The sequence below is a fragment of the Cydia amplana genome, chromosome 5 (genome assembly GCF_948474715.1).
Source record: "Cydia amplana chromosome 5, ilCydAmpl1.1, whole genome shotgun sequence".
NCBI classification, from domain to species: Eukaryota; Metazoa; Arthropoda; class Insecta; order Lepidoptera; family Tortricidae; genus Cydia; species Cydia amplana.
The window spans coordinates 19,925,591-19,947,893 of NC_086073.1; the positions used below are offsets into that span (position 1 = coordinate 19,925,591).

Below are 22,303 nucleotides of genomic sequence, written 5' to 3' on the forward strand. Positions count from 1 at the left end.
AATTTGCAATACTTACAATCAAAATTGAACCTTGAAATAACTGCTTTAAGATTGAAAATGTGATGATGAAAGTTTACTGTAATATGCTAATTCCATGTTAGGTTTGCTAATTTGAGACTGAGCACTTTAACAGAACCAAGTAAAATTGGGCTTTTGTTTAAACAAATTTGGACGTTAAGTGCTTGTAATAAGAACTTAATAATGGTAAATACTTTTGGTTTGTTATTTGTAGGTAGGTATTATTTTATGAGGACAAAAAATGGCCGTAAAGATAGAAAAGCTTCTTATGGTACAGTCGCCAATCAGATATATCGGAGCGGCCAAGGTGCTCAAAAATATCTGAACACGCACTCTAACGCCTTGACATATAGAGGCGTGTTCAGATATTTGTGAGCACCTCGGCGACTGTACCTATCATATGTATGTCATATCATAATAACTATAAGTGTCGTAAATTTTGTATTAAAATATGTTTCAATTTAAACTGGCTTTATTAAATTATTCAGAAACCGCTGGATCAAATTAGAAGAGATCTTCACTGTATTTTACTAAGAGGTAAAGTAATGTGCTAATATTTCTCGACGCACAAAGGTTTGACGTACGGTACGGCCCTCTGTACACAAAGTTATCGTTAGTCAGCGCGAACAATGAACACAGTACACAGAACTGACACAGTAACACGTACCCTCCAACATAGGTACACTATATACTCGGGCAAGCAGTACGTAGGTGCGACGACGAGCGAAGCGAGGAGGTACGTTAGGTTAGTCGTGAGATCGTCAATATCGACTGCGGTAAATTTCAACTATAATCGAAATATATTCCATGTCTTACATTATTAACTGGAGTGCCATATACATCAGTGGCGGCGCGTCAAACATATCCATAGGCAAGCCGGGGCTAATTTCACTTACACATTTCCTTTACAACTCTGCTCAAACGTCCAAAAACAGGCAAGCCGGTGGGAATCGGCTTTTATGGAAGCGCCGCCACTGACATACATATATCCGGATAGCGAAAAAGATGTTTTGGACATATACCTATGATATTCTAGTTAATAATGTGAAACATGGAATATATTGAATCATTTTACGGTTTAGACTCACTTGTTTTAAGTCACTCGCGCGACATGGTTCGGAGAGCCTAGGTCTCCTTTCTCAAGCACTAACAGTGCGAGCAGCGTTCACGACGGCCGCGGGCGCGAGTGACTTAAAACAAGTGAGTCTAAACCGTAAAATTATTCAATGTTAGCATGTCTCACAACAGTTTAAATTCGACATGGAATATATTTCTATTAGTTAAAATTTCCCGCAGTCGAAATTGCCCCCCTGCACCTCATAATATACGTGTGTCTCAATCTGTCATTTTGACTTATGGTTGAAATTAACTAATTTATTAGGCTTGCAAAGTTTTATAAATATAAGGAGGTAAAACTCTAGTTCTACTGATATAAGCTGTGAAGTGTGCAGTTGCGCCCACGCATATCTAATCTGCGGGTCCATGAATCCCGTACAATGCAGCATCTGAGCCGTCAGGTGCAGTCACGATTCTTCGCTACCACACCAACTCCAGGTTATGTACCTATATGTCATCATAATCTTCCTCGCGTTGTCCCGGCATTTTGCCACGGCTCATGGGAGCCTGGGGTCCACTTGGCAACTAATCCCAAGAACCGGCGTAGGCATTCGTTTTTAAGAAATCGACTGCCATCTGACCTTCTAACCCAGAGGGTAAACTAGGGCTCATTGGGATTAGTCCGGTTTCCTCACGATGTTTGCGTTCACCGAAAAGCGAATGGCAAAATATCAAATGGTATTTCGTACATAAGTTCCGAAAAACTCATTGGGACGAGCCGGGATTTGAACCCGCGACCTCCGGTTTGATATCGCTCTTACCGCTAGGCCACCAGCGCTTCGAAATAAATATAATAAGTATAATTACTATCGCTGCATTATATCAACTTCAGTGAAGTGGCAGCGTCGCCCTGTCTGCCACCTACAAATAGTACTGCACTATAAATAGTTCAAACACGCTAAACTTGCATAGTATGTCTCGACAACGCATACAGTTGTATCACAATAGTAGGGTGCGAGCACCTATTGCGTACCTCCGTGTCGCCGAAATAATTTTTAGCTTGTAAGAGTCCCCGGCAAACTCGGCCGAATTTCATCTTCCCACATACAAACGGAGTTTCGTTCTCATTTTAAAACTACGTGTTGGACTGTAATGAAACTTTGCACATACAATGACATGAAGTATATATAGGTCTGTAATTGGTTTATATAGCTCCAGTTTATAAAATAAACGAAATAGAGCAAAAACAAGTTTTTGAGTGTTTCGACTATTCGTCAGGCATTTTTTCTAGTCGAAAGCTAACCTGCATGCAGGGCTCTGTCATGCATTTATACGTCTGCCTTATTGGGTCATCCCATTGGTCAATTATTTAGAAGCCTCTCAACTGATGATCTTGCCCTCGTTGCCGTCACTCATTAAATTATTATTAAATAAATCAATATCTGGGGATATATCTTACACAGATCAACCTAGCTCTAAACTAAGCAAAGCTTGTGTGGCTTGTACTATGGCTGCCAGGCGACGATACACATACTTATATAGATAAATACATACTTCTATACATAGAATACCCATGACCATAGAGAAATATAGTAAGACAAGAGTGCTCACTCCATACATCAGTTAGACTATTAATTTCAGTGTCTACATCTAGCATCGTAGTCTTATCTCAACAGCATAAGACTTTCCGGTCGGTGCTACAAATATATTGTCAAGTAGCAGTACTGATAGTTCCGCTACCCGATGCTAATAGTCTTTTTGGTAATAAAACTGATGTATGGTATGGAGTGAGCAATCTATGTATTTTTTTCTCTATGCCATGACTCACAATCAGGAACAAATATTTGTGTTCATCAGACAAATATGCCCTTACCGGGATTCGAACCCAGGACCATCGGCTTCACAGGCAGGGTCACTACCCACTAGGCCAGACCAATCGTCGGTCGACGGTCGACGTTATTTGCAGACCGTCAACCGATCGTCTTACCCTACGCTATAAATGAGTAGCGAGTCATCGTGGCCGCGACAGTTGTACTATTCTCGTTGTGAACGTTGGTGTCCAGGTATTCACCAGGTATTTCCTAGTTGAAAGCCAATGAGGAAGGTGGTGCTGACTGTCAAGTCTTCAAATTTATTGAGGGTACGATTTTCTTTGACAATCGAGTTACCTAAAGTGTCATTATATGGAACTTGCTAACTATATAAACAAAAGTCACTAGTAATTAAATTCATCATTCTTAACAATTTCAATATGGCTAATAGGCTCATTAAAAAAAAGTTCGTATGAAACTTAATATTTTTTCGTGGGGCATATAAACTCGGATAACACAACATAAGAGGTATAAGTTACGTTTTCTGAAAACGCCAAGCAACCCAAAAAAAATTGGTCATTACTTATTTTACTTTTCTGTATAAAATTATAGTTTCAAATACCTAGTTATTGCCGATACAGCACCGTGGCAAAACCGATTTAATAAGTTGATCGACCTTACTAAAATAACCATTTCGCCAGACACCTCTCCAGAGTCCAGACTAAGTGTTCGATGTACTCCTCAATTAAGCTCTTCTGATGAAGAATGAAGGAACTTCAGGATAGTACTAATCTTCTTTTATTTTCTTAACAACTAGATATACATGTAATCGTTTAGGTTTTTTGGAAATCTATACAAGATATGTGCAGCCGCTTCGGCTGTACGGTGCAGTCTAAATGTAGGTACGCGGAACGGGGAGCCGTGACGTATGTGTGTGACGTCATGTGTCGTCAACTGGTCTTCGGCCGAGTAGGTACTTATGTTGCGCCAACACTAAGATTAAAAGATTAATTCAGCCAAATCAATTCGAGTTCATTTAGCATGACTGCCGACTAATCCTTTCATTGATTTTAATTCTCAGAACATTTTCAATGAGTACATTCATTTATTTTCAATTTTACCACTACCATACCACTTCCAACCTTATATCGATGTTCTTATGGTTTCATTTCGATCGTAATACGAAAACACCTTCTTGATTTAATAAATGAATAAAAAGTACGTTAACATCTCAATAATAGAGTACATTGTTCGTTGGCATGAAATCAAAACGTCTAATCGTCTATTTTTGCTATAGAATAATAAACTTTATATATAAAGTGTTATAGAGTGATTCGGCTCGGTAATAATTTAGGCCACATTGCAAATTAATTTAAATAAATAGAACTCAGTTGCCAATTTGCGTTATATGATAATGAACTCTATACCAGTGCTATAAATGTTGAATTTGGTTTAAAGTTAGAATTCTAAGTTTTATTTGTGGTAGAGATCAATGGGGCAAACGACCTGGGACCCGTTCCTCAAAAGCTTCAAGCGGATGTCACTTTTTGACTTCAGGGACTTCCACTTCTATTACAAGTTACAACTGTTACAAGCTTATGAGATACGGGTCCCTGTATATATGGGAGATTTATTTTTGCGCGCCTACAGTTATTTTAACGGCAAAGATTAAACGGTGTCGCCAACGCCATTTTAATATCTACTCGAGTATATATAGGCCAAAGATGTAGCGTCACCTATTCGAGAATAACTTTTTTTTAATTTCCGAGGCATGTTTTTCCTTAGACTATAAGGTAAACGTACTGGTGCTAGACGCGGTGCCAGTACATGTCATGTTGAAACTTAAGTCATTGTCAATAGAGGTGACAGAAGGGTGTCATCTATTAGACATTAGCATGTCGAGCACTAGTACGTTTACCTTACTTATCTTATACGGAGTTACATATATCTTTGGTTTTCACAGATTACGAGTATAAAGTGTAACCAACAACTGGTCGGTCTGATCAAATCGCAATCGGTTCCGGCTCACGTTTGAAGTGAGCTGTATTTGGCGCCCACCAAAATAAACACCAACTACACTGTCGGACAAAATAACGTATTAGGTATACTTAAAACAAAGTTCCCCACCGCGTCTGTGTGTTTTATGTTCGCGATAAACTCAAAAACGACTGAAATGATTTTTTTTTTAATTTTTAACAAGCAGCAACGTCTGCGACCGATGCTATTAAGCTTAGAATAAATTTAAAAGTGGAAAAACTCCGGAACTCCGATTGGAACTCCGGTAGCCGTTTAAGAAGGTAACGCTCTTACGGTATGTGGCACACCGGAGCGCCGTGCGGTTCCGCATCAGCTGATAACCGAGTAAGCGCGGGGGTGAGCAAAGCTTCATTTTACCCTCCGACTGTGTGTCTAGTGTAAAAAACGTAACGTAAACCCCACAAGCAATTAAATACCCTTTTGAGTAACAAACGTTCGCCAGAAATAACCTAAAGCAATACTGTTGCTAAACATAGATTACCTCCTACAAGATACTACACTAGCTCGAAGGAATTAAGACGGGTCGACGGGTGCAACTAAAAATTTTTCAAATATTGTGTTAATTGTTATCTGGGGGCACGACGGCCAAGACGAGACGAAGGGCAAAATGCAGTGCACATTTAATATCTTTTCCCGGCAGTTTTCGTTTCATATTACCATGATAAGTAAACAAATGCGTGTTTGATAGTTTTTCATTACGATACAAGTACGAAAAGTAGGAATTTGCACGTATAACGTAAACGTTTTACGTGCAAATTCCTACTTTATATAATAGGCATGTAAAGTGCTAAATTATCGCACTATTGCGGTAAAGAAGCACCATACGTACCTAGTGTACCTACGGTAAAATAAAATGTATAATGTAATACTATAATGAAATAAGTAAATCTTGTAGTTTTCATATTGAATTTGTACATGTTTTCATCAAGGTTTTTATCAACAATTGTAGTTTAAAGTACCTAGTGATATAGCCAAGGGATTGGACTACCAAAATTTTAAACAGAAGTATGCTTTTAGCGTTATTGATGCACTTCAATGAAACGTTAAAATCCGCACTATCGTCAAATCTTCCGTAGATATTTCGCGTCATATCTTTATTATTCTTTTCTATGCAGATAATGCAGTATCTGGTGGGAGGTAATCTTATCGCTAAAGCTACAAATACTGCGGGTGGCAAATTAATCGGTACACTGCTGGCAATAAAGTGTACACTGTATACGGTGCGCGTGCGCAGCGCGGGAAACGCTAAATACGGTGCGGGTATAAATAACGGTACACTGGCGGACAGGTTTAGTAAAATTTGTTATGTTATTAGTGAAATGGGAATTATTATAATTAAAATGGTTCTACGCTTTTTAAGTCGAATATTGCTTGACATATATGTTTCGCTCCATATCGCGGAGCTTCAATGGGAGCACAGAAAATATAATACCGTAGGTACAGAAAGGACACTTCCTACAAAACCGAAGTTTAACAGCGATTCAGGGACAAATCAGGCTATCCCTTTCTTGTTTATGGCACTATCCCTTTCGGCTATTTAGGGTTGTCAAAATTCGAGTCATTATCTTGTCGGTGGTCGTGCACGCAAAAGGACGTCAAGTTGTGTCAACACTAATAATTGCTCGGAGCAATGCTGAGCCGAATGGAGCCGAGTTTGCCCGAAGTCAGGATTGTCTCGCCACTGCCAATTTCTTTTACCAACTAAACCAACCTAACCTAACAAAACCAACTAAACACATCCAGGAACTTATCTGACGTCATAATTTTCAAAACACTACCCTGCGGCTACCATTATTCCTTGCTTTACATTCCAATGCGTGTTTTCGAACACATTGTAGGTAATGGTCGGTTGGCAACCATCAATGTATGCGTGTATTACAAATAGCCTCGAGGTTTACTGCGGTGGGTCTGCTATAGTGATGCGAGAATTAGCGCAGGAGTTTATATCAACAAAACCCTAAACATGTTCTACCCTCGAAAAATCAGTCTTTAAAAAAACAGCCAAGTGCGAGTCGGACTCACGCACGAAGGGTACCATTACGCAAAAACGGCAAAAAATCACGTTTGTTGTTTGGGAGTCCCATTGAAATATTGATTTTATTATATTTTTAGAATTTGTTGTTATAGCGGCAACAGAAATACATCATCTGTGAATATTTCAAGTTTTCAACTGTCTAGCTATCACGGTTTATGAGATACAGCCTGGTGACAGACAGACGGACAGTGGAGTCTTAGTAATAGGGTTCCGTTTTTATCCTTTGGGTACGGAACCCTAAAAAGAGTCAAGAACTTTAGCTATTATTAGTACTTTAGCTATCTATTTATTTATGGGCGTAAGTACTCTGGGTAGGGGCAAGACATTTTAAAATTTTTAAAACATTTTGTGTAGGTAAGTACTTAAGTATATGAGAATTATCAGAATTGTCAAATGACCGCGAATATCGTCCAAAACATACCAAAATCACCACATCACTCTGCCTAGGTCGTTTAGGAATTAAGGGCCATCACACATTACGCAAATTGCAGAGAATCATGCAACATCGCCTTAGGTTATATCTTACACAACTAACATTAGAAACTAAACCTTACGACCGCGAGTTAAGGTCAAAAGTTGAATAGTTAGAAAATGATTACAGACGTCAATTGACAGATTTGTATGTATAACTTTAGACGTTGAAAAGTGGTCTATGTATCAATGAATTAAGGTTGAATTTAGATTAATAGTGAAGTGATTGTAGCCATCACTTATGACAGGTAAGCGTAGTATGCACTTAGGTCAAAGCATGGAATAATGAATTTTAATATGAGATGAGTTTCTGTAAACACACTCGCATCGTATCAGCATTTAAAGTGAGGTGAACACTTAGGATACGCGTAGGATATTATACAAACTTTATCCTCTTTGCATTTATATTTCTAAAGGGACCCACTGATTAACAGTCCGCCGGACGTTATCGGCCTGTCAATTGTTCGGAACTGTCAACTTTTTGTTCTAACTGACAGGCCGATACCATCCGGCGGACTGTTAATCAGTGGGCCCCTTAAGGTTTGTGCTATCTTTTGTAGACGTTTCCGCTTAATGATGCCAAATATCTCGAAGACTATGAACTTTGAAGTAACTATACTATATTGCTTAAAGCCGTTGATGTTAGTAAGATAAAAGCTACAAAACACATTAGAAAACTAAGGGATTCAGATCGAAGGTCATTGGCATTGGGGAGCCCCTTAAGTTACTTAGTTTAGGTATTGATGTAAAATATTATTTTTGAGCCATTTACAATTTTTGTTTACGAGATCTTATATTTTATGTTTACTTTTCTAAAGCTTGTTTGTACATTTTATAGTAGGTATTTAAGTAGGATCTATTTAAGCGTATTATGTTTGATTGATTTTTTGGATATTTTCAGTGAAATAAATTGATCTCATCTCGTATCTTATCTTACTTACCTTTGCACCCGCTGTTCTCCAAGCCATAATGTTCGTCTTGACACTCTTGACAGCTATCACAGTATGGCGGCGCGGCGCCACAGAAAATTGAATCTTACGGCTAACGTAATACAGTTCACTTTCGGAATATGGTGCCATGAAGAAGGAAAGTCAGTCAGTAGTTGTAAAATTATGTCAAAGCGTTTTTAACCTCATTTCTATAGTCTTAAAGTCCACTTACCTTTGCACCCGCTGTTCTCTAAGCCATAATGTTCGTCTTGACAGCTATCACAATATGGCGGCGCGGCGCCCGGCGCGCAGGCGCAAACGCCTGTGTCAGATGCGCAAGAGTTGGAGAGGGAGGCTGTGCCGCAGCGACAGGCGGGACAGCCGGCGGTTAGGTCTGTTGTGGAAAAGATTTAGTTTATTAAATATGCAAGTACTTAATAATAAGGTAGAATATAATAATATCTGCCTCGATAACGTGTGTTACTAGCATTGTTATGGCAGGTGTCCAGACTAGGGCTTCCAAATACCGGACTTCTCACAATACCGGTATTAATACCGGAACTGTCTTCATCAATACCGGGATCCCGGGATCCCGGTATTGGATATGAATCGCTTAATAATATATAGTTTTATTAAAAAGGAGAATTAAAAAGGCTCACTGAAATACCAGATATGTCCTAAAAGCTATTACAACAATAAACAATTAATGCCGCCATCTGCAATAACTTTATTTCGCACTCCAGGTTGGCAATAATTTTATCCAATTTGTTGACTTCACCTCACCAGTCACATTTGTAGTCAAACTTAACTCAAAATTGGTTTGCCATTATTACAGTTATCCTTGCTCTTTCGTTTTATTTTTTGATAAAATTATAAGAACTAATTATGTTAATGTCACTATCATCATATTCATCACTCACATAACTTCAGGATTCATCCACCACCAACCACCAAATATTTATCTGACGCATAGGCAACGATCTTGTTTCAATAATAAAATGAGGGTTAGAGACCAGTTAGAGTTAAACCAAGTAAAGTCTGCAACGATTTTGATAGCATACGCAGTACACAGTGCAAGTGTTATTTGTACGTCATAATTTTATAGAATTTTGACGTTTAAAATAACACTTGCACTGCGCGTGTTATCAAAATCGTTACAGACTTTTCTTGGTCTAACTCTAGATGCGTCTGACGTTTAGTAAGCTTTGGAATTTTTTGATACAGCCGAATATATTGGATTTAAAGGGTTTATACTGCGCATTTCCCTCATTTTTTAAAATACCGGGATCCCGGTATTGCCTTTAAAAATACCGGTATTGAAAAATGCGTCTAAAAAGACGGGATCCCGGGATCCCGAAATACCGGGATCCCGGTATTGGAAGCCCTAGTCCAGACTACTTTAAAATAGCCCAGTATCCCCAAACCCAATACATAGACCGGTATACTGTTCACTTTATCTACAATAGTCCCAATGCCTGCTGCGACCGGTTCATGGGTGTCTATTGTTGAACCTGTGAACGGGTTCCAACAGGCGTTCTATACATGACATTAAAGCTCTCCAAAGGGCCTCTACGTGTTGGATCTATATCACCACGCAAGTCTATCAAAATACAGGGATTTATAGGCCCGTGAAGTCCAAGGTAGAATATATAGGTAACATGAAAAATTAAACTTTTTTTTATAAAACTGTAATAGCTGAATTTGTTTAAAGACTGCCTTGAAGGAAGGATTGTGATGTGCACTGGCCAGGTTTAGCGTCGCATGCCACAGAGAGGGCGCCGGGACCGCACTTACCGCTATGTCCTGCGCTGCAAGTATCACATCTCCGCCCAGTAAAGCCTTGTTTACACGCGCACTGGCCAGTTTTAGCGTCGTATGCCACAGAGAGGACCCGGGACCGCACTTACCGCCATGTCCTGCGCTGCGAGTATCACATCTCCGCCCAGTAAAGCCTTGTTTACACGCGCACTGGCCAGTCTTAGCGTCGTATGCCACAGAGAGGGCCCGGGACCGCACTTACCGCCATGTCCTGCGCTGCAAGTATCACATCTCCACCCAGTAAAGCCTTGTTTACACGCGCACTGGCCAGTCTTAGCGCCGTATGCCACAGAGAGGGCCCGGGACCGCACTTACCGCCATGTCCTGCGCTGCAAGTATCACATCTCCACCCAGTAAAGCCTTGTTTACACGCGCACTGGCCAGTCTTAGCGTCGTATGCCACAGAGAGGGCCCGGGACCGCACTTACCGCCATGTCCTGCGCTGCAAGTATCACATCTCCACCCAGTAAAGCCTTGTTTACACGCGCACTGGCCAGTCTTAGCGCCGTATGCCACAGAGAGGGCCCGGGACCGCACTTACCGCCATGTCCTGCGCTGCAAGTATCACATCTCCACCCAGTAAAGCCTTGTTTACACGCGCACTGGCCAGTCTTAGCGTCGTATGCCACAGAGAGGGCCCGGGACCGCACTTACCGCCATGTCCTGCGCTGCAAGTATCACATCTTCGCCCAGTAAAGCCTTGTTTACACGCGCACTGGCCAGTTTTAGCATCACATGCCACAGAGAGTGCGCCGGCGCCGCAGTCGCACGGCACGCAGCCCGCGCCCGACCAGCCGTCAGGGCCGAACCAGTAGCCTTCCTGTAACACAGATTTTATTATAGACACCCCTTAGCAGGGCCGGATCTAGGGTAGAGCGAGTGGAGCGGCCGCTCTAGGCGCCGGATGGCAAGGGGGGCGCCAAAATGGCAAAGGGGGCGCCAAAATGGCAAATGAGAAAAAAAAAGTTTTAAAAGGCGCGAGTGTGTCGAGGGGGGGAAGGGTGTAAACAAAGGGCGCCAAAACCCGATTTCGCTCTACCTTGATCAAGGGCTCAGGCCGGCACTGCCCCTTAGTCATATTATTAAAACTTAGCAAACCAAAACATTAACATAAACTAACATTAGGTACATGCCACTGGCATACGTAAGAAGATTCGTGTGAACGTTTGCAGAGTCAGTCAGATAGGTATTTATTTGCGAATACGCAGCGAGAGCGAGTTCAATTTTCCAAATTCATTCGCCAATCCGTTTTGACAGCCATGTCCATACATAGCTGCACGAATATGTAAGACGCTACGCGAAGGCAGAGACATTCGCGAGTGCACACATGTGGTTTTGTGTAACAACACGAATCTCAGTTACGGGCATAAGTCTTAACACTCTTAGCGCCACTTGCACCATTCCACTAACCCGGGGTTAACCGGTTAAACTTGGAGTTACCATGGTTACCAGTATAATTTGACACTGGGTTAACGGTTTAACCGCTTAACCCCGGGTTAGTGGGATGGTGCAAGTGACCCTTAACTAAATAGAAAACTTCGTTGCACGAACGTCGGTAGAAGCTTCGTACAATGATCGTGGAGCTACCAACCAGGGATGTTGATGTTGCGAATATCCGCATCCGCAACCGCGGAACTTCCGCATTATTTTCAACATCCGCATCCGCATCCGCATAAAATCGATGCGGATGTAATGCGGATGCGGATGTGGAACAGGTCGGTACAGGAACGTCTTAGCATCGGCGTAAGTGCTAGACTGCTAGGTAATTTAGTCATTAACCAAAACACCTATTAGAAATGAGCAGTCAAGCGTGAGTGGGACTTATTGTACGGAGCCCTTGGAATGCGAGTCCGACTCGCACTTGGCCGGTTTTTTGAAAAAAAAAATACTAAAATGTAATATTTGACGTTTTTTATGTATCTATCTTGACATCCGCATCCGCATCTGCATCCGCGGATGTGAGCCTTTAAAAATCCGCATCCGCATCCGCGGATGTCAAAAAATCGGCACCCGCAACATCCCTGCTACCAACATACCTGGCACTGGTCGCAGCGCGCCCCCTCCGTGCGCGGGGGGCAGGTGCCGCACAGGCCGGTGTCGCGGGCGCAGGGCGCGCCGCCGCAGTCGCAAGGCTGGCAGGAGCCCCCTGGGGTGCTCGGGGAGCCCCAGTAGCCGAAGTCGCAGCTATGGACCAAAACATCTCATTTAAAATCTGTTTTAACATAAGTATCTTCCTCGCGTTGTCCCGGCATTTTTGCCACGGCTCATGGGAGCCTGGGGTCCGCTTGGCAACTAATCCCAGTAATTGATGTGGGCACTAGTTTTTACGAAAGCGACTGCCATCTGACCTTCCAACCCAGAGGGTAAACTAGGCCCGTATTGGGATTAGTCCGGTTTCCTCACGATGTTTTCCTTCACCGAAAAGCGACTGGTAAATATCAAATGATATTTCGTACATAAGTTCCGAAAAACTCATTGGTATGAGCCGGGGTTCGAACCCGCGACCTCCGGATTGCAAGTCGCACGCTCTTACCGCTAGGCCACCAGCGCTTCCAACATAAGTATATAGATAGTAAAAACATGCCTGCCTGCTGAGACCGGTTCATGGATGTCTATTGTTGCACTTGTGAACGAGTTCCAGCAGGCGTTCTACATGACATTAAAGCTCTCCAAAGGGACTCTACGTGTTGGATCTATATCCCCACGCAAGCCTATCGAAAGACCGGGATTATAGGCCCGTGAAAGCAAAAAAAAATAGTGGCTTTGTGGGCTGTAGAGATTGGCTCAGGACCGGGATAAGTGGCGTACTCGAAGAGAGGCCTATGCTCAGCGGTGGGCGATAAAAGGCTGATATGATGATGATGATGAGTGGTGTAGACCTCGTAAACCCCTTGGCTCTGCCATTTTGAAAATAGTCCGTGTAATTACCGAGGCTGCTCATAGAATTTTGCAAAAAACGAAATGAAAAATGCTATCTGTATCGAATAGCCGGTCATACAAAGCTTTTTTTCCCAAAAACGCAAATGCTTTGAGCTCGCCGGGTCAATAAAATACCCCTAACATTTTCCATTTGCTGTTTGCAATGATCTTTTGTAACCATAGCGACACTAAGTACAGACGACCGGGTTAAAAACAATACATACAAATACGGTGCGAAATCTTGAAGATTTTCCACTTATTCACAATGCCATATTCCACAAACCATACAATATTCTGACAAATGAATACATTTCATTCATTAATTCAATGATCTCTTGTATAACCGTCTGGAAGTCTGGACACTAAATATGGCCTCCTAAGACCCAAAGTCAGATTTGCAGATTTGAATTTGGAGCCTTCTGTTATTCCATTACCTATAGTTCAAACATTGATTTGAATTTGTCATTTTAAAAGGAACTCGGGACTTAGGAGGATAGAAGACAGGGTTAAATACAATGGCTTATCTTGAAGGTATCCACTTACTGTTCGCAATGATCACCAGTGTACCCGTCTGGACACTGGGTACAGACAAACTCATCGCCTTCGGCTGAAGCTAACGCGCAGTTTGGGCTGAAGTTGTTAGATGGCAGGTATAAAGGGCAGGCGCAGGGTTTGCAGGCACCCTGAAAACAATTGATATTATAACATGTTTTCTGTATTATTTAAAAAAACTGGCATAATATTCTTTACAAAACAATACCTAGTCTTTATCAGGAGTTCCACTAAGCACATCAAATTACGCTTGCCGGGAACAAGAAACTCCAAATCTCTATGTGTGTCTAGACTATTTGTAAGAGTCATCTAGATTTTTGAAATCGATCAAACCTCGCACCAAGTAATAATAGTTATTTTCGATACAAGTGCGAAAAAGAGGAAATTCGAAACGAGTGCCGATAAATTAAAACACGACCGAAGGGAGTGTTTTAAATCGACACGAGTTGCGAATTACCTATTCGCACGTGTATCGAACAACGTTTTACAGTACATATGGCACTTTAAAGTTTCGACATACGCACGAAAAGTGCTATTTTACGCACTAGTGCGGAAAAGTAGCCCCATATGTACTGTAAAATGTTTTTTCAAAACGGTTAAAAAGCCGTCCACGAGAAATCAGAGAACGTACGAAAAAGATTGCGACTAATTGAGAACGTGCTTCAATTTTAAGTCGGTTAAAAATGTAAAAGTCAACAGCAGCTTCTTAGTGCACAAGTGGTAAAAGTAACAATAATAGTACAGTAAAATAAATTAATTACAGTAGGTACAGTAAGATAGAGAAATATTGGAAAGCTTCGAAATGTGGTGTTGGCGGAGAATGGAAGGGATTACACGGACAGAAAAAAATATCAAATGTTAGGGTTCTCGAAAGGATTAAAGAGAAAAGAAATATAATAAAGACAATAGAAAATAGAAGAGGAGTACTAACTGGACATCTGCTAAGACACGACCTGTTCCTTAAGAACATCATAGAAGGAAAAATAGAGGGAAAGAGATGAAAAGGAACACCGAGGAAAAATTATTTCAACCTAATAAAAGAAAAGGTTCAGGTCGTGTCATACCAGAAGGTTCAGGAGTTGGCAGAGGACCGGACGAGTCGAAGATTGCTCCACCGACAAGAGCACAGCTCTTAAATAAGAAGTAGAAGAAAATTTATTTGTTCCTGATGAGTCTTGGTTGTTTTCTATGTCTTTATGTATTTGTATATTATATATATCGTTGTCTGAGTACCCACAACACAAGTCTTCTTGAGCTTACTGTGGGACTTAGTCAATCTGTGTAAGAATGTCCTATAATAAAATTTAATATAAAAAAAAAAGAAAAAAAAAGAAAAAAAAAAGAAAAAAAAAGAAAAAAAAAAAGAAACAAAAAAGAAAAAAAAAAGAAAAAGAAAGAAAATAAATTAAGTCTGGTGGTTTATGTACCCACGTACTTGCACTGGGTTTCCGTAGTGGCCAGGCAAGCAGCGTTCGCAGTGCGCGCCTGTCGTGTTGTGCTTGCAAGGCCTGCAGGCGCCCTCTACTGTAAAATATGAATAAGATTAATATTAGGTAGGTACCTGAATACTAACAACAACACTCTTAAAGCGTTTTCAGATTGTCCGATCTGACCCTAATAAGACCAGGAACCGGTATAAAAAAACTGGCCAAGTGCGAGTCGGACTCGCGTTCCAAGGGTTCCGGACATTAAGTCCGACTCATGCTTGACTGCACATTTCTAATAGGTTTTCCTGTCATCTATAGGTAAAGAACTATTTTGTGTATTTTTTTTTTAATTTTAGACCTAGTAGGTAGTCAAAAATATTTGAAATTCTCAAAATGAGATTATCTCAAAACTAATTTTTAAATTTCCCATTTACCCCCCAAAAGTGCCATATTTAAAATTCATTTGTTTACGTTACATGTCCATCTTTGGGTCACTAATTTACATATGTGTACCTACAACTTAATTCGTCCAGTAGTTTCCAAGAAAATAGGCTGTGACAGACGGAAAGACAGACACACGAGTGATCCTATAAGGGTTTAGTTTTTCCTTTTGAGGAACCCTAAAAATAACATACCATCATCGCACCCAGCATGGCCATTACACGCGCAAGGAACACACTCGAAGGCCGGCAACGAGTCACGCGCGCGAGCCACGCGCGCGTGCGTCCACGCGCAGCGCGTGCAATGCGCGCCCGCGTAGCCTGGCGGGCACGCGCAAGTTTCACGCGCACCGGCGGCCGCGCCTAAGATCTTTACTGAGTCTAGACGGACCTGGGAATGAAGAACGTTTAATTAACCACAGAATGAAGGTTTTTTTAGCAGTAGAAATTGATCCAAGCGTGTGGTTTTTATCAGACTCTATAATTGTTAATAATCATTATTTAAAACCCCATTGGGTTTTCTAATGTAGCACGGTTAATACTTCATTGTTATAATTTTCTTCAAAATTACATTGCAAAAAGTGCCCAATTTGGCACCACCAGCTTACTTAGCTGCGAAGTTCTTTCTAATGCTTAAAAAAATAAAGTTGAGTTGAAGTTGAGTTGCACGATATAGTAAGCAACAGACTTCCCGTCACTTATTGTATAGTACTTGATTCGACTCGTGCCGGTTCGATTCCAGCCTCGACCATCAAAGGGTTTAGTCATTTTTTCATTTCTTTGTCCAATGTGCATTACGTCTCATTCTCTCACTAAGCAAAATATGAGACGCAAATACACAATAGACAAAGATATTGGGCAGGTGGAATACGACCCTTACAAACCTCATCTTGATCCATATGGAAGTGCGCTCTAATCATGATCGCTTTAAGGTCACTCAGCACATCCATGAGCTGCGTCCTCGACACCGGTCCTTCGCTGGAGAACCAGTAGCCTTCAGACAGTGGGAGGGTTAGTACCAGCTCCCCTGAGGTCTCGTGGGTCCTGTTGCTGAAGTATAGCTTTGTTCCATCTGAAATTTAATGTCAGTAAATATGGATGATACAGAATGAAAAGAGGTGATGAAGATGGTCAATAACAATTGGAACAGCCTACACTTCTTGTAATCAAAGAAGCACTATCGCAGCAGTAGGGGTTTCTTTTTCTTTTTTTTTATATTGAACTGTTAAGCCGAGCCGCGCTGGGCTCTTATGCTAAGATCGGAATAGACCTGCGCCTTGAAGGCGAGGCAAAATTATATAAGCTTAACGGGGCCCACTGATTACCAGTCCGCCGGACGGTATCGGCCTGTCAGTTGTTCGGAACTGTCAACTTTTTGACACCTGACAGGCCGATACCGTCCGGCAGATTGTTAATCAGTGGGCTCCTTTAGTCTTAAAAGCTAAACAGCGACCCTGGGTTCGAGTCCTTCTGCGAAGTACTCGAACGGGTCACTATCTTCCCACGCAGGGTAAGAGACATGAGGGGAGACGGTGCTAACTGCTCTAAGATTTATAATTCTGTTAATTAATGACGTTGGATTTGCAGATGCTGGTACACAACAACGGCGTACCATCTTTGGTCTGTATAGTATTTTTGGCAGTGAGCGGATGCCATCTGATCGACACACACGGGTTTCCGTCTGGTGGTGGGGATGGTAAACAGCATCAATATATATGTATAGCATCAGGTCAGGCCTAGTAGTGGGAATCTCACGGTGTCACCCCGCACCACGGCGAAGAACAGCGCAGCCTGGAATTCAGTTCCGTTGAATACTGTCGTCCGAAGAGTCCCAGACTTACCTAACAACAGCAATAAGTATAGCATCCTTCGCACTAGTAGGGTTTCCGCGTCTCCGCCAGTGTCCCTGACTTGCTATCAGTATAGCATCTATCGCAGCAATAGGGTTTCCGCCGGTATCCTAATTCAATCAGCGAAGCATCTAGCGCAGCAGTAGGGTACTTACAAGTAGTGGGATTTCCACCGGTGTAAACCACGCCGAAGAATAGTATAGCCCGGATTTCAGTTCCGTTGAATACCGTCAGAAAAAATTCCCCGACGCAGTCCCAGTAGCAATTAGTAGCATCTATCGCACTAGTAGGGTTTTCGTCATATAGCATCCTTCGCAGCCATAGGGTTTCCGCATCTATTGCAGCAGTAGGGTACTTACCAGCACCAATAAGTATAGCATCAGGCCCAGCAGTGGGATTCCCCCCGGTGTCACCCCGCACCACGCCGAAGAACAGCGCAGCACGGATCTCAGCCCCGTAAGATGATAGTTGTTCCGCTTTAAACACCGTTGTCAGCCAGTAGAAGGAATCCCAGAGTTCTACCTGAAATATACAATAATTCCTCACACTTAGGACATAGGTTTTTTTGAAATAAAAATGTTAGTGTAAGGCCTGAGTGGACGCTCGAGTTGGGTGTGCAGCGGGGCGGGGCGTGCGGCGTGCATGTTATACAAATGCAAGCGTATAGAAGCGGCCTTAGTGCACGCTGCTCACATCATGCGTGAGCCCGAACGCCACGCTGCACGCTCCGCCGAACGCTCCGCTTCGAGCGTCCACTCAGGCCTTATACTTAGAGTTAGACCAAGATACGTCTGCAACGATTTTGATAGCACACGCAGTGCAAGTGTTATTTTAAACGTCAAACTTCTATGAAATGATGACGTATAGCACTAGCTGTCTGTGCGTATCAGAGGGCCTACCGCGACCACGGAAGTTCGCAAATTGCGGGCATCTTTGTCTGTCACTCTAATTACGCCTCAATAGGAGTAAAAGAGAAAGATGCCCGCAATTCGCGAACTTCGGTATTTCCGGTGGGCCTTCTGTAAGGTACGCACCTCATAAGAGCTAATAAGAAAAGGCTTCCCGTCCTCCACAGATGGCTCTATCGTTTCATTAGCTTCTGCGTCACTCACGTACCACGCTTCTCCCAATGGAAACACCATCTGTAAACAATAAAGTGAATGCTTAAGGTACGATTGCAATTTCGAGGTTCAACTCAACCAATTATTTTATGTAAATAAAGTCCATTAGAGAAAAAAATACATAGAGTGCTCATTCCATACATCAGTTTTGGTACCAAAAAGACTATTAAAAAAAACCATTTATTCACGGAACAGCATATTTTTACATAATAATTACAACCTCCGCCAAACTGTATAACAGTTTGTTGGCAGAAATACTGCAGTACTGCTACTTGACAATAGATGTTGCTCCGACCCAAAAATCTAATGCTCAACAATTTTCACCTAATAATATAACCGGATTAGCCGGAACTTTATTTTCAACTCTCTCTCTATTTTAGTTGCAAATTGTTGTTCAATACAATTTTCGTGAGTCGCGACTCACGAGACATCTAGTATTAAGTGGCGGTACTGATAGTTCCGCTACTCGATGCTAGATGTCGACTACGAAAATAATAGTCTTTTTAGTACCAAAACTGATGTGTGGAGTGAGCACTCTATTTTTTTTTTACTATATTTCTCTATGATTTGAAGTCGGTGATGTCTATTATCCTTAACTAAAAGTTGCTAAGCGGGCGAGAGGTTTTCAAAATTACCTTGACACGTTCTTATTCATTTTGAACACCTCGCCCGCTTAGCAACTTCTGCTGCTGACTGCACATCGCAGAGGTGTACTTACATTGTCACCAGGCTGCGGATCCTCGACGCAGGAGTCGGTGACGTGAGCGCAGTAGCACGGACGACATCCTTCAGGCAGATCCGTGCGCAATCCGAAATGACCCGGCGCGCATGCGTCGCACCGCTCGCCTACCACGTTCTCCTGAAAACCGAGAATATTTACATATTAGAACGATAACGCAGCGTCTTATGTAGGCAAACATCGCGCGAACCCGATGCGAAGCGGCGCGACGCGGCTAAATCCATCCTTTGATGCCCATAGATAAGAAGTGTCCTACGTAAGCGATCTCGTTGCCGGTCTAAAACTGTGTTAGGTCCACTTGCATCATTCACTAACCCAGTGTTAACCGGTTAAACCTTCCAGTCACAAATATCCTCACAAACTATCTCCGGATCCAACACGCCACGGTTATCGCACTAGCAATCAGGAACGCCCGTATAGTGACATCCGTGACCAAACAGTAAGGGAACACTGCGTTTTCTGCGCACACGTCGTACAATGACAGCGTTTAAAAATATACTTATACTGATATTAACGTTACTGTTTCTTTATCTCACCTTGCATTCACAGACATCCTCGCATGGTTTATCAGGATCCACTGTTCCACGGACATTGCACTTGCACTTAGGAACGCCCGTCACTACGGGTCACGGATGTCACTACATCCGTGACCAAACAGTAAGGTAACACTGCGTTTTCTGCGCACACGTCGCATAATGACAGCGTTTAAAAAGATACTTGTACTGATATTAACGTTGCTGTTACTTTATCTCACCTTGCATTCACAGATATCTTCGCACACTCTTTCAGGATTCACTGTTCCTCGGACATCGCACTTGCACTCAGGAACGCCCGTGGTAAGCTCCGTGACTAAGCAGTAAGGGAACACTGCGTTTTCGTCGGCGCACGCGTCGCATAGCGGGCCGGTGAAGCCGAGAAAGCAGTTGCAGGTCTTTTGGTGCTTGCTATAGGTGCAGGAGCCTGGAACATTCACCACCATCAGGGTTAGAGGTCATACTGTTGAATGTAGATAACAGTCTGCGACACCACGCATAACAGCAGTATCTATGGAAATTTAGAATTTAGTGCGCGAGAATACGGTAAATAATTGTATGCGTTCAACGCCTGATACAATTGTTATGCGTGGTCAACACGAATATGTGGTCAATGTGGTCAGTATACGCGTAAGCGTGGTTGTGCCCTAAGAGCACTGACTTAATATAAAAGAAATCTATATCAATGCCTAAGAGGATAATAATATGTATATTCCTATAAACAGTTAATTGTGCCAGCGAACGAACCTGAACGAAGTTGCATGATTTCGCAGATTTTATTGATGTTACGTTCCTTGCAATTGACAACTTTACAAAATGATTACCTCGCGCTACGTCGTCCGATAATCTTTGGCTTTTAATTCAGTAATTTCTCATAGAAATATGTCCTTACCGTCTGATCCATCAGGGTCACACTCGCACGGTAAACAAGGACCATCAGGAACACCACTGTAGAAGCCGGTCAAGCATCGGTCGCAAAGAGGACCTGCGCGATTCTCCTGAAAAACGCAAAATATTTATGCTGGGTCAAATGCATCATGCAATCCGATATAGGTCGTCGGATACGACCACAAATAAGTATGTACTTAAATTAAAAAACCGGTCAAGTGCGAGTCGGAGTTGCGTTCCAAGGGTTCCGTACAGTACCCAATTTTAAGTCATTAAGTCCGAGTCACGCTTGACTGCACATTTCTAATAGGTTTTCCTGTCATCTAGGTAAAGAACTATTTTGTTGTGTTTTTTTTTCAAAAGTTTAGACCCAGTAGTTTCGGCGATAAAGGGGGGGAATGGTTGGACAGACCGACTGACAGACGCACGAGAGTGATCCTACAGGGTTCCGTTTTATTCCTTTTGAGGTACGGAACCCTAAAAATAGTGAAATTATATTTATTGCTTTAATTTTTATTGTTCAAAAGAAAACTTAAGTAAGTACATTGTCTCAGCTGACGTGATAACAATGTTTGTCCTTTAGAAAGGGGGGCCAGTCACCGATTCAATTGGATAGTACTCTAGTCGAAATACCGACATGTTGCTAATCCCAAGCGGCGTCGCTTCCAACTGTCAGATTGGTTGTAATGTGCGCGTGAATCACCTCTCGTAAATTAAAAAAAAAGTATTTTGTCCAGTATCTAAATGTAACAACGTACCGTGCAGTTAACACACAAGATGGCGCCTGTCTCGTCGAACTGGCACGCCCCCCGCTCCCCGCACGAGCATTCGGGGGTCTCGCAGGGACGCGAGCATTGGGCGCCGCAGGTGCCGTGCAGGCACTTGCATTTTGCACCCTGGAAACATAGAGATAAGGTACATTTTCGGTAGTTCTGAGGAGAAGTTCAGCGGTACTTGATGAAGAAATTAAAACAAAGGCGATTGATTGATGATATATAGAACTAACTTTTGCCCGCAGCTTCGTCTGTCTGGAATAATAATGACGATTAATAAAAATCATCATAGGATGATAGGGCATAGGCCCATCCCCGCGCCTCAAACTCAAAATCTCCATGTCAAATTTTATCTAAATCGGATCAGCTGCTTAAGCGCGAGAGTAATACTGGTAACAGACATTTATAAAATAAACTCACGCTGGTTTTTGTTGATTCATAACTTCGGCTCGGCCAGACTTAAGGCCCAAGATACACTTGTAAGTTTTACTTATACGTAAGTAGGGGTAGGGACACAGCTATACTACAGAATGAGAGATGAATATCGTTATCTCATTCTAACAAATAGCTTTGCCCCTAAATATATTTTAAACGGGTCACTCCCGTACCGAGACGGAGTGAAACATGTCGGGCGTTTTCAACATAAAATACGTGAGTGACCCGTACGGTTACCATCAGTTTGTCACTGACATAAACGCCGTCGAGAACGTAATTTACTTTCTATACATCTCGCTCGCACTCGAATATTAGTGCAAACGGGATGTATAGAAAGTAAATTACGTTCTCGACGGCGTTTATGTCAGTGACAAACTGATGGTAACCGTACCGTTTTTACTCGACCCTAACTAATACTTACGTAAGTGAAACTTACAAGTGTATCTCTGGC

The 22,303-nt window shown here is 42.2% G+C and overlaps 1 long non-coding RNA gene across 1 annotated transcript; it reads right to left on the reverse strand.

Annotated features, from left to right (window-relative positions):
- Positions 1-19,203: 19,203 nt before the first annotated feature.
- LOC134648400 (uncharacterized) lies at positions 19,204-21,604 on the reverse strand. The gene is made up of 4 exons (XR_010096885.1): positions 21,403-21,604; positions 20,649-20,754; positions 19,978-20,183; positions 19,204-19,343 (listed from the first exon to the last, which is right to left on the reverse strand). It is a non-coding gene; the product is annotated as an uncharacterized LOC134648400 (long non-coding RNA).
- Positions 21,605-22,303: the final 699 nt, after the last annotated feature.